Raw genomic sequence first — 16,414 nt, forward strand, 5'->3', positions numbered from 1 at the left:
AAATGTATTTTTGTTCAGAGGACTAAATTAATATGTTGCACTTTATAAATACGCAGAAGCAATAGTGCATTGGTACAGATTCTGTTTGTAAATATTTCTCTTGTAAATCAAGTGGCTTTCATCCCATATTTTATTGTAATTGCAATATAGAAAAAGAGGTGCAGGGTTTTTTGTTTCCAAAAGAGATTTGCTTTATGTTATGGTGCAAATTAGAGTTCAATTTCAATAGAGTTGAATAATGAATACATCAGTCCAATTATAACCCACAACTCTGATGACATTTTCTGAAAACTGGGGGGTACCTCTCTTTAGGTACTAAGAAATGAGAACCCTTTACAGAAAACATTGTTACATGAACACAAAATCCTAAATTACCAGGACAGTTTGTCTGCCATTACTTCAAAGGGATATTTTTGCAGTCTTTCTCCTGAGAGGGCTGTTAATTACCTCTTTAGGACCCTGTATCCATGAAACAGCATAGACTTTAAGAAGCAGAACACTCCAAAGTAATAATGATAGATCTCATTCATATGAAACTTGAGGACTTTGCAAAGCATTTTTACACATATTGCTCCTGAATATGAATACCATTCTGGTTAATCATATATAAGATACTGATTGGAGACAATAATTCAAATAAATATAAAATATAGGTGTTTTAAACCTTCCTATCTTCTATTTGTCTGCTTATTATTATTGGCCTTAAGCATTCAACAGCTTGCTTATCATTCCCATGAGTCTCTTGGCTGTGGCTATATTTAGCTTACTATAAGGAACACTCTTGATCTTCTCCATTTTTCAACCCTGGGTCATTCTAAGGAAGCAAATGGTCCTCAGTCAAGACATACAAATTGTTAATTCCTTACTGATGGATGGAGGACATGGATTACTTTTAAAGATTCAATTTGACAGGGCATTTATGGAGTCTCCACTATGTGAGTCATGTTCAAGGGGTCTGAATGTGGCTAATGCATAACCTCTGCATTCAGAGTGGAGGGAAATGTATACCATTAAAAAAGAAAAGCGAGAAAGAAAAACATTGCTCTAATAGAAATTTAAGCAAAATGCTATTGGCGTACAGAGGAAAAAGCAGGAGTTACAGAAGGTTTCACAAGTTAGCTTGTCTCAAAATTTATGAGACTATATAGTAGTACATATAGGCAGAAGAAATATGCCTTTTGGTGCAGGGTGTTTGGGTTGATCAAAATATCCTTTTGAAAATATCGACTATAATATGAACACAGCAGTCTACTCAGAAATAATATCTATGTCAGAAACATACTTCCAAAATTGGCATTTTCAAAGTTACGTATCACGCTTTCAGAATGGTCCAAAAAGATAATCTGCAGACCTTTAAACAAATTTCTACTATAAATTTCCCATTGCTAATCTCAATTCCTTTCACATGAACTCAATAGTCAGCTGCTAACAGATGCATACTGTTCTATAGAGTATGGATGAACAACAAGTTTCTACTGTACAGTACAGGGAAATATATTCAATATCCTATGATAAACCACAATGTAAAAGAATATGAAAAAGTATATAAGTGAATCACTTTGCTCTACACCAGAAACTAATACAACGTTGTAAATCGGCTTTACTTCAATGAAAAAAGTCAGCTGCCTTTCTATGAGCACCTCCAGAATCTCAGATATAGGATTATAGATGAGTGTTGCATGGGAAGACGGGCAAGTATCCCACATGGCATTTCTGCAGTGACCACATTTGAGAGACAGTATATACCTGAAGTTTGCTGGGAATCCCATCTTTACAGAATTCCAAAGTCTCACTATGATATTTCCCTCTTACTGGATAGAAAACAGCCCCAAGTATAGATCTCGTTCTCCTCAAATAAAGCTGAATTGCATGCTTTCTGAGTAGTAAACAGATGGATTGTACTTAGGACAGAATCAGAAAAGCATTAGCCTTCTGTTACATTATATATCTGGGGCTACATCATCAAGTTTGTGCCTACTTTAAAGCATGCATTACCATTCATGGAGCAGATCTACAACTGTGGGGAATATAAAGAGGTGGGTCTACAACTTTCCCATTTAGAGTAATGGGAGGCTGAGCAGGTTCACACATTTGTTTATCAAATACTATGTCCAATGATAACCTGCACAGAGGTGTTTATTCTTGATAGGTTTGTTAAAGTTATCTAAAACTGACATTCTGGGGACTAATGTGTTTTTCATTAATTTCTAAAAAACAGAAGCCACAACATGACAACAGCTAAGTTTTGCCAACAAAGTCATTCAGTAAGGGGGGGAAAAATCTGAATTAATTGTTTAATACCACCGAGTCAAAGCAGTAAGTTAGATGATTGTTTCCCTGTTCAACTACTCATAAGAAGAGTATATGTATAAAGCACATTTCTTACTCCTGAATAAACATTGTTTAATTATTCAAACAGAAAGAAAAAAGAGATTTCAGTCATCAGAGTCCACAATCATTCTTGTTCACCTCTGTGTCCCCATCGCACATAGTATGGTGTGTAGAATGTACTACGTAGTTATAAATGTTGACTGAAATTACTTATAAAAAAAATCACAACACAGTGCCTACATGCTGTTGTTGGCATGTTTTCCAGATTTAAATTTTAGTACATTGGGTAGCATCTTTGGTTGAATCAACACTGTGAAGACATCATCACAATATCCTAGGTGATTAAAAACAGTATTCACCTTACATACACGGAGAAATCTATTGTTGTTGTTTTGCTTTTTTAGGGTCACGCCTGCAGCATATGGAAGTTCCCAGGCTAGGGGTCAAAAGGGAGCTGCAGCTGCCAGCCTACACCACAGCCACAGCAATGCGGGATCTAAGCCCCATCTGCAACTTAGGCGACAGCTTGAACAACACCGATCCTTAACCCACTGAGCGAGGTAAGGGATTTAACCCAAATCCTCATGGATACTAGTCAGGTTCATTACCACTGAGCCAGAACGAGAATCCCCAGAAATCCATTTGAACATGTAAGTAGTAGATGCAGTCAAACATTCAAATACAAAATGTTGACAAAAAAATTTAAATGATATCAAATTTATTTTTAGGCATTTAAGAAATTATACATTTTCTCAGGAACTGCTGGAAGATAACACTGTGTTAGTTTCATATGGTTGCATATAAACTGCCACAAACTTAAAAACTTAAAAGTTGTGTTAATTGTCTCAAACTTCTGGAGATGAGAAATCTGACCTGGGTGGGCTGGCATTAGCTGGCTTCTCTTCATTAGGATCTCAGCTGGGCTATTTTTTTTTTTTAAAGTTTTGGGAGACAAATTTTTTTCCAAGCTCATTGAGGTTTTGGCAAAAATCTGCTTCTTGTGGTTATAGCTCTGATCACCCCCTTTTTCTTGCTCATTGTCAGCCAGTGGCTGGTCCTAGAGGCTGTCCACATTCCTTGGCATGTGATCCCCTCCATCCTCATGCCAATAACAATGGCTTGAAGCCTTCTTGTGATTCTTATCTCTACATGTCCTTTTCTATAACCAGCTGAAGAAACTACTTTGATTTTAAAGGGCTCCTGTGATTAGGTCTGACCTACCCAGATGGAAGACAGCAAAATCCCACCATGGAGGGTAGCAAAAATCATAAACTGCCCACCACCACAAGTCAGAGCTGATGTAGACTTTGGCCCACTGTGTTTTCTACAGGTTGGGAGTCACCAATGCATAAGGCATTGGTTGGAAAAGGTTTGCCTCACACTCAAAAGAAGAGATGCAGCACGGGCAGTATTGGTAGTGTTTGCTCATCTCACTTGGCCAGCAGGTTCCTCCTGATGGACAATGCAGAGCCATGAACAGGATGCACTACTCTCACACTGCAGGCTAAGACCCCATTTATCTTCCCATCCATTCATGACAGATATACTTGCGGGGCTGGCCAGGTGCCCTAGGAAGTACATGTTTAAGCAAAACAAGGAAGTTCACTGCACACCCAGAACAAGGGAACAGTTTCTCCTAATAAGGAAGAAGACTCTGAGGTTAAGTGAGAGCTTTGGCACCCAGCTTCCCATAGGAGAATGTTCTAGGCCTAGGGCATTGATGGGCTGGCTGAGTGATAGCTGCTTCTACAACACTCTATCTTAAAGTCAACTGATTTGGACCCATAACTACATTTAGGAAATCCCTTCATAGCAGTACCTAAATGAATATTTCATTGAATATCCATAATGAGGTGGACAAAGGGGTAAAAGAGCTGGTAATCTTGGGGGTCATCAAAGAATCTTGCCAACAACAGACAGGTGCCACAAGATGCGGGAGTAATCTAAGGAAAGAAGAGAGTAGGCAATAAAAAAAAAATAGGGGCTCAGTATGGGAGAGACAAGAAGGGAAGTAAGTAATCATGAAAGCTGCAGTACCATCTGAGAGAGCTATGGGCCCAGCAGGGCCCAGGACTATGACAGACTGTGAAAAGAGGCCCTTGAGAGAAAAAAACAAAACCTATGAATTAGTTCATATGTGTGAATGTTTGGAAAAATAGCACTGAAAAGGCCTTTTACAGATCTGGCATACTTAAAATTAAATTGATTTAAGGCAATAAAATATGCAAATTATTGAAAAAAATTTGATACAAAAAGTTGTATCAAAAAGCAGATGTAATTATAGGGCGTTATGTGGCTCAAATGTTAATATTTACATAGTCCTAACAAAACTACTGAATATTAAATTAATCAAAGCTGAAACTTAATTACAATTTATAAAATTGGAAGAAAGATGAAGAAGAGTAACAGAACTAAATCCCCACTTACCTGTCCTAAAATGGCCAATAGGATAATATACATAAGTGAAAAGTATGAACATAAGCAATCAAAAATTTTATTCAGAAATGTGAAAGAAACATAAGAATCAGGAAGTAAAAGAAACAGTGAGGTCCAACTGTACAGCACAGGGAATTACATTTAGTATCCTGTGATAAACCATAAATGAAAGAATATGAAAATATATATATATATACATACATGTATAACTGAATCACTTTGATGTACAGCAGAAATTAACAGAACATTGTAAATCAACTATACTTCAATAAAAAATTTTTTAATCTATTTTTTTTTATTTCCCCAATACATTATCTTTTTTTCTACTGTACAGCATGGTGACCCAGTCACATATACATGTATATACTCTTTTTTTCTCACATTATCTTAATGCTCCATCATAAGTGATTAGACATAGTTTCCAGTGCTACACAGCAAGATCTCATTGCTAATTTATTCCAAAAGCAATAGTCTGCATCTATTAATCCCAAATTCCCAATCCATTCCACTCCCTCCCCCTTGGCAACCACAAGTCTATTCTCTAAGTCCATGAGTCTCTTTTCTGTGGAAAGGATCATTTGTGCCATATATCAGATTCCAGATATAACTGATATCATATGGCATTTGTCTTTCTCTTTCTGACCTAATTCACTCAGGATGAGAGTCTCTAGTTCCATCCATGTTGCTGCAAAGGGCATTATTTTGTTCTTTTTTATGGCTTAATAGTATTCCATTGTGTATATATACCACATCTTCCTAATTCAGTCATCTGTCAATGGAAATTTTTTAGAAAAAGTTAAAAGAAAATGTGGTTGCTTTGAAGGGGTAGTTCATGGGACTTCTCTTTTCCATTATAGGTATTTTGGTGCTTTTTGACTTTTTATATTATGCCCATAGTTTACATTGATAAATATTAAACTAATTACAAACACACTTTTTACATATGCACTTTGGTCAATGAGGATTCATGATGCTATATTTCACTATATTAAAGTCTCAAATTCTTCCTTCAAAAGTGACCCTACTCAATACTAGAAAATCACTCAAAGGCATGGTCCCAGCTGAAGACTGTAAGGTCATGTCATTTGCACTAGTCAAGATAATACATTAACAACAGACAAATATCTAACTTTAGTAATTTTCCTGAAAGCAGCATTAACTAATGAATGCATATGACTTCTTATCAGACCTGTGAAACAAGCTAATCCTCAAATATCTTGCTAGCCTCAGCATCATGTAATCTTTTTTTCAAACTCAAAAACACCATTTTGCTAATATATCCTAATGATGATACCACAGAAAGTCAATTAACAAGTCTTTACTTTGGGAGAAGAGCAGTCAACACTGGCATGATCCACTCATACTGCTAATGGTTAGCAGATGGTTGCCAGGCAACTACTAGATTCTGCACATACTTTCTGAAACTTCCCTTGCTCAGCAAAGAGGGAGTGTTTTAGTATTTCACTTTAGTACTTCAACAGTCTCCCTTCCAAGACAATTGTAAAAACTCATGGACAATCTAAGGAGACACTTTAAAAGAGGTTGGTGAGGTCAAGTAATATGAAGAATGCTGAAAGAACTGACAGTTTTGTCATATTAACATAGTTAAGGTGACTGGGGGCTGCGAAATTCGTACTCAGACCCTTACTTGTGCAGGATACTGGGATACAATTTATTGCAATATCCTAATAATATACACACTGGAAGTCAATCAACAAGTTATTACATAGAGAACAGGGCAGTCAGTGAGACAGATTCTCACATTACCAGAAACACTGGCATCTTACTATATTTTATTTTTAAGCTTAGTATTTGTTCTTTTCCAGACTTATTCTGAATTTCGGGCATTATTACTGTCTTGCACAGTATGTACAATTGTAAAGTCGATTTGAGAGTAAATATTATTATAAGGGAAGATATTAAAATTCAAATTAGCTCTCTACTGCCTAGAAACTCAAATACTGTATATGTACAACACAGCCACTGATTCATTATCAAAACATAATAATTTTGCATCTAAATGCAACTTTCAAACATCTCCTACACTCCTCAGGATGATTTTAATATATCTGAGTCAATAAGAGTTGTTTTATAACCAGTAGAATAAATTTTTAATTTCCTATTGGAAATCCAGTAGAAAGGAAGATTCACTTAACGTAAATTCATTTTACAAAAAACTTGGCTGGAACACATCCCCTCCACTTAGGAAAGGATATCTAACACCAAAGAGAAATCACCATATACCGTGTCTATTTTGATCTCTAACTTTCATCTCTAATACTTGGCTAGTATGTTCTATAAAAAATGTACAAGGTATTGATTTTACATTTTGTTTGAGATTGTTCTAGCTCCTTAAAAATTTAAGTGGACCAATTTTTATTGTCAGCAAATATGCATTTCCAGCAGGCAGATGTACTATCTTTCATAATTCTTTCTGAAATGTCCTAAGGAATCACTGCAAAAAGGTCCTTAAATATACATTGTTAAAGTATAGGTGAAACAGAGTGATAATAGTGTGTGGAGTCTTCGCATGCCAAGAATAAAGACATAATTTAATGAACAAAAAGGAAAAAAGGCAATAGATGGATTTTGTAATGACATTCACTGTTAGGAGATATTTTTCACACACTCAGTCACAAAAATGATGCCCCTTTTGACCTAAGAGAATTTGTATTTTAAAGCAATTCAATGCATATACATTCTAGTTAGGTTTATATAGGTATAAAATCATTTCAATTTTTAACATCTTTCATCAAAATACTACTTTGGCTCTGACTTTATTTTCGAATTATGCATTCTATTCCAGAAAGGCAAAGTAATGATTGTGCCCACTATTCATAAACTATTGTTTTTGTGTCATTAAGTATTGCTCTCATATGTCCTATACTTGAAGGACATACCAATCCCATCTTTGCTAAATGCCATAGTCCCTATGTAAGAATGATGGCTAATACAGAATTTGATTCTCTCTTTGTAATAAGAGAGACTAAGGCACAGAAAATACAAACATCTTTTTTCAGCCTTACAAAAATGTTCCCCAAGCAGAGCTATGATTCAAATTCAAATCGTCCTGACTCCTTCCTTGTGAAGGATTAAGATTAGTTCACTCTTTGATAAGGATAGAAGGACAGTTTCTAGTATCCAGGTTCTCTATTTTCTCAGTGGGGAAATGTGCCAACTTAGGGCAAAAATCATCATTCTTCATATGTCAGGTTTTTTTCCCCTAATGAAAATTATACAGTGAATTCTGGCTGAAAAAAAATCCATGGTGAAGTTTGTTTTAATGACTTCCATGAACAATAATTTAGTTCTCTCTCTTGTCCGCATTAAAAGTCAAGTCAGGGCCTCATAACATATTGCAGATTGTCTTTGGAATGCTGAGTGACACTAATGCTCAGCTTCATACTGAGTCTGTCATTCAGTTTTCTGTCTAAAGCTCTACACAGGCCCTTTGTCTACTGACTTGACAAGTTCTATCAGAAATTTTACACACTATGCCACCAGCGAAAGTGAGTTGCTTTCTGTATCATATATTTTCTAGATTGGTGTGGCCCCTAACAAAGAGAGATTGGTTTCTGATTATTGACCTCACTACAATTAGAACATAAGCAAAAATATATAAACAAAAATTGCCAAAAGACAGGAGCTTTAATACTCTGACTGAATTTTTTTTTCATAAACACTGATCTCTTATTGGTCAAAGTTAACTAAAGTCTGCATAGAAGTCATTAGAGTTACTGAGAATTTGGATTACAGTTCAGGTTTCTACATCTATATAGAACTGAATTAATTTGTAAAGACAACCCCATATTATGCTTTTTAAAATACTTTTTAAGCAAAAAATGAGTTTTCCATGCCCCAGTCGATTTTCTACTTAACACTAACACTGCTCTACCATATCCAATGTTTTCTCCACAAAAAAAAAAAAAAAAAAAAAAAAAAAAAAAAAAAAAACAGAATGGGCGAAAATCTTTGCAAATGAATTGACTGACAAGGGATTAATCTCCAAAATTTATAAACACCACCTACAGCTCAATACCAAAAAAACAATCAAAATATGGGCAGAAGATCTAAACACAATTCTCCAAAGAAGACATACAGATGGCCAAAAAACACATGAAAAGGAGTTCCTGTGGTTGGCGCAGTGGTTAACAAATCCGACTGGGAACCATGAGGTTGCAGGTTCGATCCCTGGCCTTGCTCAATGGGTTAAGGATCCGGTGTTGCCATGAGCTGTGGTGTAGGTTGCAGATGCGGCTCGGATCCCGCGTTGCTGTGGCTCTGGCATAGCCCAGTGGCTACGGCTCCGATTAGACCCCTAGCCTGGGAATCTCCATATGCCACAGAAGCGGCCCTAGAAAAGGCAAAAGGACCAAAAAATAAAATAAAAAAAAACACATGAAAAGATGTGCAACATCACTCATTATTAGAGAAATGCAAATCAACACCACTCTGAGGTACCACCTAACACCAGCCAGGATGGCCATCATCAAAACGTCTACAAACAATAAGTGCTAGAGAGGGTGTGGAGAAAAAGGAACCCTAGTACACTGTTGGTGGGATTGTCAATTGGCGCAACCACTGTGGAAAACAGTATGGAAATTCCTCTGAAAACTAAAAATAGAACTACCATTTGATCCAGCAATCCCACTCCTGGGCATCTATCCAGATAAAACCATGACTCGCAAAGATACATGTACTCTGATGTTCATTGTAGCACTGTTTTCAATAGCCAAGACATGGAAACAACCTAAATGTCCATCGACAGACGAGTGGCTAAAGAAGATGTGGTGCATATACACAATGGAATATTACTCAGCCATTGAAAGGAAAAGAAATAACGGTATTTGCAGCAACATGGATGGACCTAGAAATTATTTATGCTAAGTCAAGTCAGTCAGACAATGAGACACCAACATCAAATGCTTTCACTCACATGTGGAATCTGAAAAGAGGACAGAATGGACTTCTTTGCAGAACAGATACTGACTCGCAGACTTTGAAAAACTTATGGTCTCCAAAGGAGACAATTCGGGGGGTTGGAGAATGCACTGGGGTTGTGGGATGGAAATCCTATAAAATTGGATTGTGATGATCATTGTACAACTATAAATGTAACAAATTCATTGAGTAATAAAAAATAAAAATTAAATTAAATTAAATAAAAAAAGACTCATGGACTCCAATGTTCATTGCAGCACTGTTTTCAATAGCCAAGACATGGAAACAACCTAAATGTCCATTGACAGAGGAGTGGATCAAGAAGATGTGGTGCATATACACAATGGAATATTACTCAGTCATTAAAAGGAATGAAATACCAGCATTTTTAGCAACATGGATGGACCTAGAAATTATCATGCTAAGTGAAGTCAGTCAGACAATGAGACACCAACATCAAATGCTATCACTGACATGTGGAATCTAAAAAAAGGACACGATGAACTTCTTTGCAGAACAGATACTGGCTTACAGACTCTGAAAAACTTATGGTTTCCAAATGAGACAGGTTGGGGGGTAGGGGGATGCACTGAGGGTTTGTGATGGAAATGCCTTAAAATTTGTTTGTGATGATTGTTGTATACCTGTAAATATAATAAAATTAATTTAAAAAACACTATTAAAATGTTGTCACAATCCCATTTCTGTTCCAATAAATAAATATGTGTATACACACACACATATACAACCCATTTTAAACAATTAAATTAACTTATGCAAAAGAAATGACTTACTCCATTGATTTTAGTAGCAGCCTCCTAAGCTTGGAGGGCCTTGCCTATGTATGCTCATTCAGTAGATCTGAGGTGGGGCTAGAATCTGTTTTTAGAAGTACATTCAAGTGTTTTTGTTGCAGAGGTTCTCTAGTCCAAATATCTATAAGAAAAAAACTTACAATTCCTGAATTTTTATAATAGCAATAGACTATAGTCAAAAACATAGCACATCTGCATGTTACACAAGCTACAATTCCATATTCTTCTGTGTCATTTCAATTGTTGATTTAAATACTCCAAACATTGTTTCATTTTAAATGTTATGGGCTGACCAGATGGTGTCCAGAGGTACTTATTTTTCTGAAAATAAAATTTGATGACTCTGATTCTCTCTCAAAATGCTTTCTTTCAATCTCCAAATGTCAATATCTAAAATAATGTCATATGTATTCACTTAATTGCTCAATGCTGAGTTTGGTTTGTTTACATTTAAATAGTTTGGTTCACAGTTATTATTAATACATTCTTTTTATACAAAATATGCATGGTCAATAGGTATTGTTTCTCAATGTTGCATGATATAAGAATAAAGGTCATATTCCATTCAATTTTTCTTTTAATTAATCTTATAAGATAAACAAAATTATTTTCAGCTCTCAAGGCAGTAGAGCAAGTTTATCTAATCCATATAACTGTCCTGGTTTTACTAGATGAATTCTTAATGAGGACTTCCAAACAGGTTAAATTAATGGTAATAAAAGCAAGACAGCTTTCTAATCAGTCATTGATTTGGTAAAGGCTGATTGTAATGACTATACAACGTAAAAAACATATAGTACCTAACATAATTATTGCATTATAACTCAGAATTATTGCTCCATTGAAAAACAGAATGCATTCTACTAGGTATCTTATCTTCATGAAAATAAGGTAAGAGTGCAGATTTTTTTCTATTTCCAGTTCAGTAAGATTCTGGTCTCACTAATGATTCCCACTAAAATGAAATAAGAAAAAACTTAGAAAACACAAAATTGTTCTTTCTTTCCTACAGTTCCTATCAATGTATTTCAAATTGGTACTGTATCTGGCCAACCACTAGGGTTATTCTCAATTGAATAGCAATTCTCAGTAGTATGAAAAGAAGCCTAACCGGAGTACACAGCCTTTGCCCTCTCCTTGGGAAACTGACACATATTTTAAACGAGTTAAAAAAAATTAAATGTAACTTTTTGGCTGGCACTTAAAGCATATACATAATATAGATGGTTATAATTTTCCTCATTTTAATACCTTATTTTTATTTCAGGTAATTTGTCTAATGCCTGCAGCATAGCTGAACTTCCCTGAGCATAGGCTCTGGAGTCAATCTTAAGATATTTCCAAGTTAGATCACTTTCTAGCTATGTGACCTTGTGTAATAGTTTCCCCATGTGAAAAATGGCCAAATCACCTGTCTCCTCTGGTGATTGGGTCTATTAGATGTGCTAATCCATTTTGTGCTATTTATGGCTCATATCAGCTCATGAGAGGCAGTTGTGTATATTTCATTTTCATCACAGAATTTTCCAAATGTTATAACCAGAGCATTTCTTCCCAGAATCCTAATTGTTGAACATTTGCTAGCACGCTACTAATTAACACACTTAAAATCATACAGAATGGTGCCATCAACAAGACAATCATGTTTATTATTAGTAGCTTTCAGAATACTAGAATTGGAGAGTAATAGAAAGATTTAGTCAACATAAATCTAAGTGTCTACTAAACATCAGTTACTTAACTAGGTGCCAAAAGTATGGAACCTCCATGCTCATGAGGCTTACACTGGAGAGAGCAGGCAGAAAATAAACAAATACAAAATGTATTTGTGTTAGATGAGATTTATTTAGAGCATTTATGCTCCAGAAAACAAACAGGTAGGAAGATATTTTTAGTCAACTGACCAGCAGGGAAGGTCCCAATGAAAAGGTAGCATGTGAGTAAAGACTTGAGATTTGGTAAGGAAGCAGATCATGAAGGTATCTAGGAGAAGAGTATCCCAGGCAGAAGGAACAGGCAGTGCAAAGGCTATGATGTAGAAGCATGCTTAGAATATTAATAAGCAAAACAATAAACCAGAGAGTCTCATGCAGTCAAAGCAGGAAGAATTTAGTAGGAAATGAGTTCAGAGAGGTAAAAATTGACTCTTTTTTTGGTTCTAGTAGTGCTTTTTTCCCCTTTTTTCATTTGTTTCTTTTTTTCTTAAGTGAAAGACATTGAAATTTTTCAACAGAGGAGGCCCTTTTCTGACCTATATTTTACCAAGATTATTTGAGCTATTCTGTTGAAAATACCCTGTGAAGGGTGGCAAGGAAGAAGCAGGGATAGCACTGAGCAGGTTTATTGGAATGATCTAGATCTGAGATGATAGTTCCTTGACAAGAGTGAGTGAAGTGGTGGGGAATGTGGATAGATGTAGATAATTTTATTTCTTAACCATTATCCAGAATTTTTGGAGCAAGTTTTATTTTCATTTTATTAATTCTGTCTCATTAATTCCTATTAAGTCTCTGAAAAACATGATGAGTAACTACTTTGTTTCCTTGGTTGTGTTGTAGTTGAAAGATTCATATTCGCCTATTAATGGCATTTAAAATCTTGTAATTGCCTGCAAATACAACAAGGTAGTTGGCTCAAGAATAAATTTCAGCTTCGTTTAATATTTTTATAAAGCCAAATGTCATTTCTTTAGTAATTATTTTTCCTTTGTAAAATGCCTCCAAGTCCTCTGTACCACCTTAATGTCACAATGTACACTATAAATTCATTTTGATCACATCTCAGAATGATATTCCCAGTAGTATTTCATATCAAACTATCAGAGTAGGATTCATTTTTTTTAATTCAGGGTAACTCCATACATTTCATTTGATTTCTCAATTTACTCAAAGGAATTTTCCCAGAAATCGTCAAGCGGTTAAATTGTGTTTTACTAACAACACACACACAAAAAAAGAAAGAAAATCTTATAGCAATTAATTAAAAGAAAAAGATTAAATGTGTGGGGAGAAGTGAAATGGTAGAGATGGACAATACTATCTCCTTATATTTTCCAAATATACTTGAATTATAATTAATTGGAGGGAGGTCAGTAGGTGTGAAACACATAGTGCTAAACTTAAACTCTCTGAGGGTAGGGGTTGCATCTCATTCATTATTTTATCTTCTGCCCTTAGTACAGTAGAACTTATCCCTGTTATCTTTTGGAGTGTCAATGTGTGTTTTTTTCCTAACACCACCAAGCAGTTCTGCAACAACAGTGGAGTATCCTACAATTTAACTCAATTCTGGCATGATCTACATAGAGATTTCTATGTAGATCGTGTCAGATGCCACAGGTTGAGGTCTCCAACTGCTAAGACTGCCACTTCCTCACCCCTGCCTTTCAGAAACCAATCTCAAGTCCAGGTTGTTATCCCTTTGGGGGGGGGTGCCAATCAATTTGCTAGAGCCATTCAAAGCCCCCAGAAAAACATTTTCTTATGTTTGCCAGTTTATCATAAAGGATACAGATACAGTTAGGTGAAGAGGTACACAAGGCAAGGTCCAGAGATGCCCTGAGTGCAGGAGCTTCTGTCCTCATGGAACTGGGATGCACCACTGTCCCTGGATGTGGATGCATTCACCAACATGGAAGTTCCCCGAATCCTGCTCAAGAATTTTACCTTTCCCAGAGGTCAGGGAGTTAAGGCCCAAAGTGCCACCCTTGTAAACCTTAGGTCTTTCAGGTGACCAGACCCATCCTTAGGCCTATCACTCAGGGAATTCCACAGGTTTGAGGAGCTTTGTGCCAAGAACCAGGGACAAAGACTAAATATCTTTATTTCTGTCCTTCACCCAGGTGCTATAATCTCTCACCTGGAATTGTTAGCTCTTGTGATGTATTTTGTGCAGATAGTTGTTCAAATTAATGTTCTGGGCAGTGACAAGTGCTAGAAATTTCTATGCTGGCATCTTGCTGACATCATTTACTTCTTATACTCTTAACATTGTATATTAGAATAGACTTGTCCCAAGTAATGAACCAATACCGATCCATTTTACGACTTAAAGTCTATATGTTACTGACAATTTCCTTAGGGTTTAACTTGTTTCCTTTGTCTTTTTCTATTCCAGATTCCATCTAGACACAAATCAGAGTCATCATCTTGCCTCAAACTCCTCAGGAAAAAGAGTTTTTAACACCCTTCTGTTTTTCAGCTGTTTTTCCCCCCTTTGTTTTACTTAGGACAGTTTTTCTCACTGTATCTTCAAGTTTATTGACCTGTTATTCAGCAGTTTTGAGTTGGCTAAGCCCACCCAGTCATTTCTTTTTCCATTTCAGGCACTGTATTTTTCCACTCTACCAGTTCCATTTTTTAAAAATATTCTGTAATTTTTAAATCTGTAAAAATCTTAATATGTTTGTAATTCCTTAAAATCCTTGATTATATCTATAATAGCTATTTTAAAGCCTTTGTCTACTTATTCTATCATTATCTATTATTGATGTGTCTGTTTCTTTTGTGTGATTTTTCTCTTGGTTATGTGTTACATTAAACTGCTTCATCACATATTCACTGAGTTTTGATTGGTTGCTGGACACTGTAATGCGATATTATTGGCTATCTAGATTTTGCTTTATTCCTTCACAAAGACTTGATATTTTTCAAAGTATCTGTGCCTCAGCCTGATCCTTTTGAGGCTTATTTTTAAGTGTGGTTAAAGTGGGTCAAAAGTATCTGTTACTTTGAGGCTATTTTGGGTCCACTCCTGAGGCCTGACTATTTTGGTGTCTTTACTGAATGCCCTGGGTGCTAAAAGAATTTCTTTCTACTCTAGCAGTTGAAAATCTCTCTCAGACCTGTGTGAGTCCTGGGAATTGCTCAGTATACAGCTTCCTGGCAGTTGTTCTCTGTCTGGTCTCATGGAAATTTACCCTATAAATGTTTGGTGTAACATACAGTCAAAGATCCAGGGAATCAATGTGTAGATTTCTGGAGCTCTCTTTTCTATGTAGCCCTCTTCTCTTATTCTTCTCCACAAATTCCAGTTGGTGAGCGTTCATGAATTCAGTATCTTCATCTCAATAAGGCTACTGTGATATGCTGGGATTGCTTCTTCCTGCACCACAGCCCTGGAATTGCCCCCAGGGAGAAATCCTGGGTGATCACAGGATTCACCTCATTGATTTCCCTTTTCTCACTCCTTAACTGCCTGCTCTCTACTGTCTGTCTGAGAGCTTATTTAATGTGTTTTCCTAGTTTTTTATAGAAGAAAAAATAATTCTAGAACCAATAACTTCGTCATGGCTCAATAAATTATTTTAATGAATATTAGGTAGGGTGAAGATATAATATATTGTACATACTGTCTCACTTAATAGAAAGGAAGGAGTACCATTAATCATTATCTGAGATAATAGATGAAAATTGGATTTATTTTAGGAAAAACAAGATAAAATCTTACCTTATTTTTAAAAAAAAATAGATTATGTGGCTGTTGGGTGGAAAATAGATTGGAATGATAGAAATAAGACTGGGAACGGGAAAACTAGTTAGCAGTCCACTGTAGAGATGACTGTGGCCAGGACTATACTGATATTTGTAGAAATGGTAGAAAAGTGAATGTATTTGAGATAGTTTAGAGACTGTATTACAGATGAATTGAATGGTGAGTGATGAATGGAGAAAAGAAGCTAAGCAAAGATTAAAGTTTCTCAGCTATGCTTATTGGAATCACATGTTTCCATTTACTGACAGGGAATTCTGGCAGAAGAAAAAGTTTCAGAGGAAAAACTGACCATTCCGATATTTAACATAATGAATTATATATGCTTGGTAGGCATCTTAGTATGCATAAAATATACAACTATAAATGTTGGATGTGGTGTGGTAAAGTCAGTGTGGCCA

At 35.8% G+C, this 16,414-nt stretch overlaps 1 long non-coding RNA gene across 1 annotated transcript in view; it reads left to right on the forward strand.

Annotated features, from left to right (window-relative positions):
- The window catches only part of LOC110257663, a 412,314-nt gene extending 396,757 nt beyond the window's left edge, over positions 1–15,557 (forward strand). The window contains exon 4 of the long non-coding RNA XR_002340582.1: positions 14,640–15,557. This is a non-coding gene — a long non-coding RNA (uncharacterized LOC110257663). The remainder of the gene's footprint in view (positions 1–14,639) is intronic.

This window comes from Sus scrofa, chromosome X, assembly GCF_000003025.6.
Source record: "Sus scrofa isolate TJ Tabasco breed Duroc chromosome X, Sscrofa11.1, whole genome shotgun sequence".
NCBI classification, from domain to species: domain Eukaryota; kingdom Metazoa; phylum Chordata; class Mammalia; order Artiodactyla; family Suidae; genus Sus; species Sus scrofa.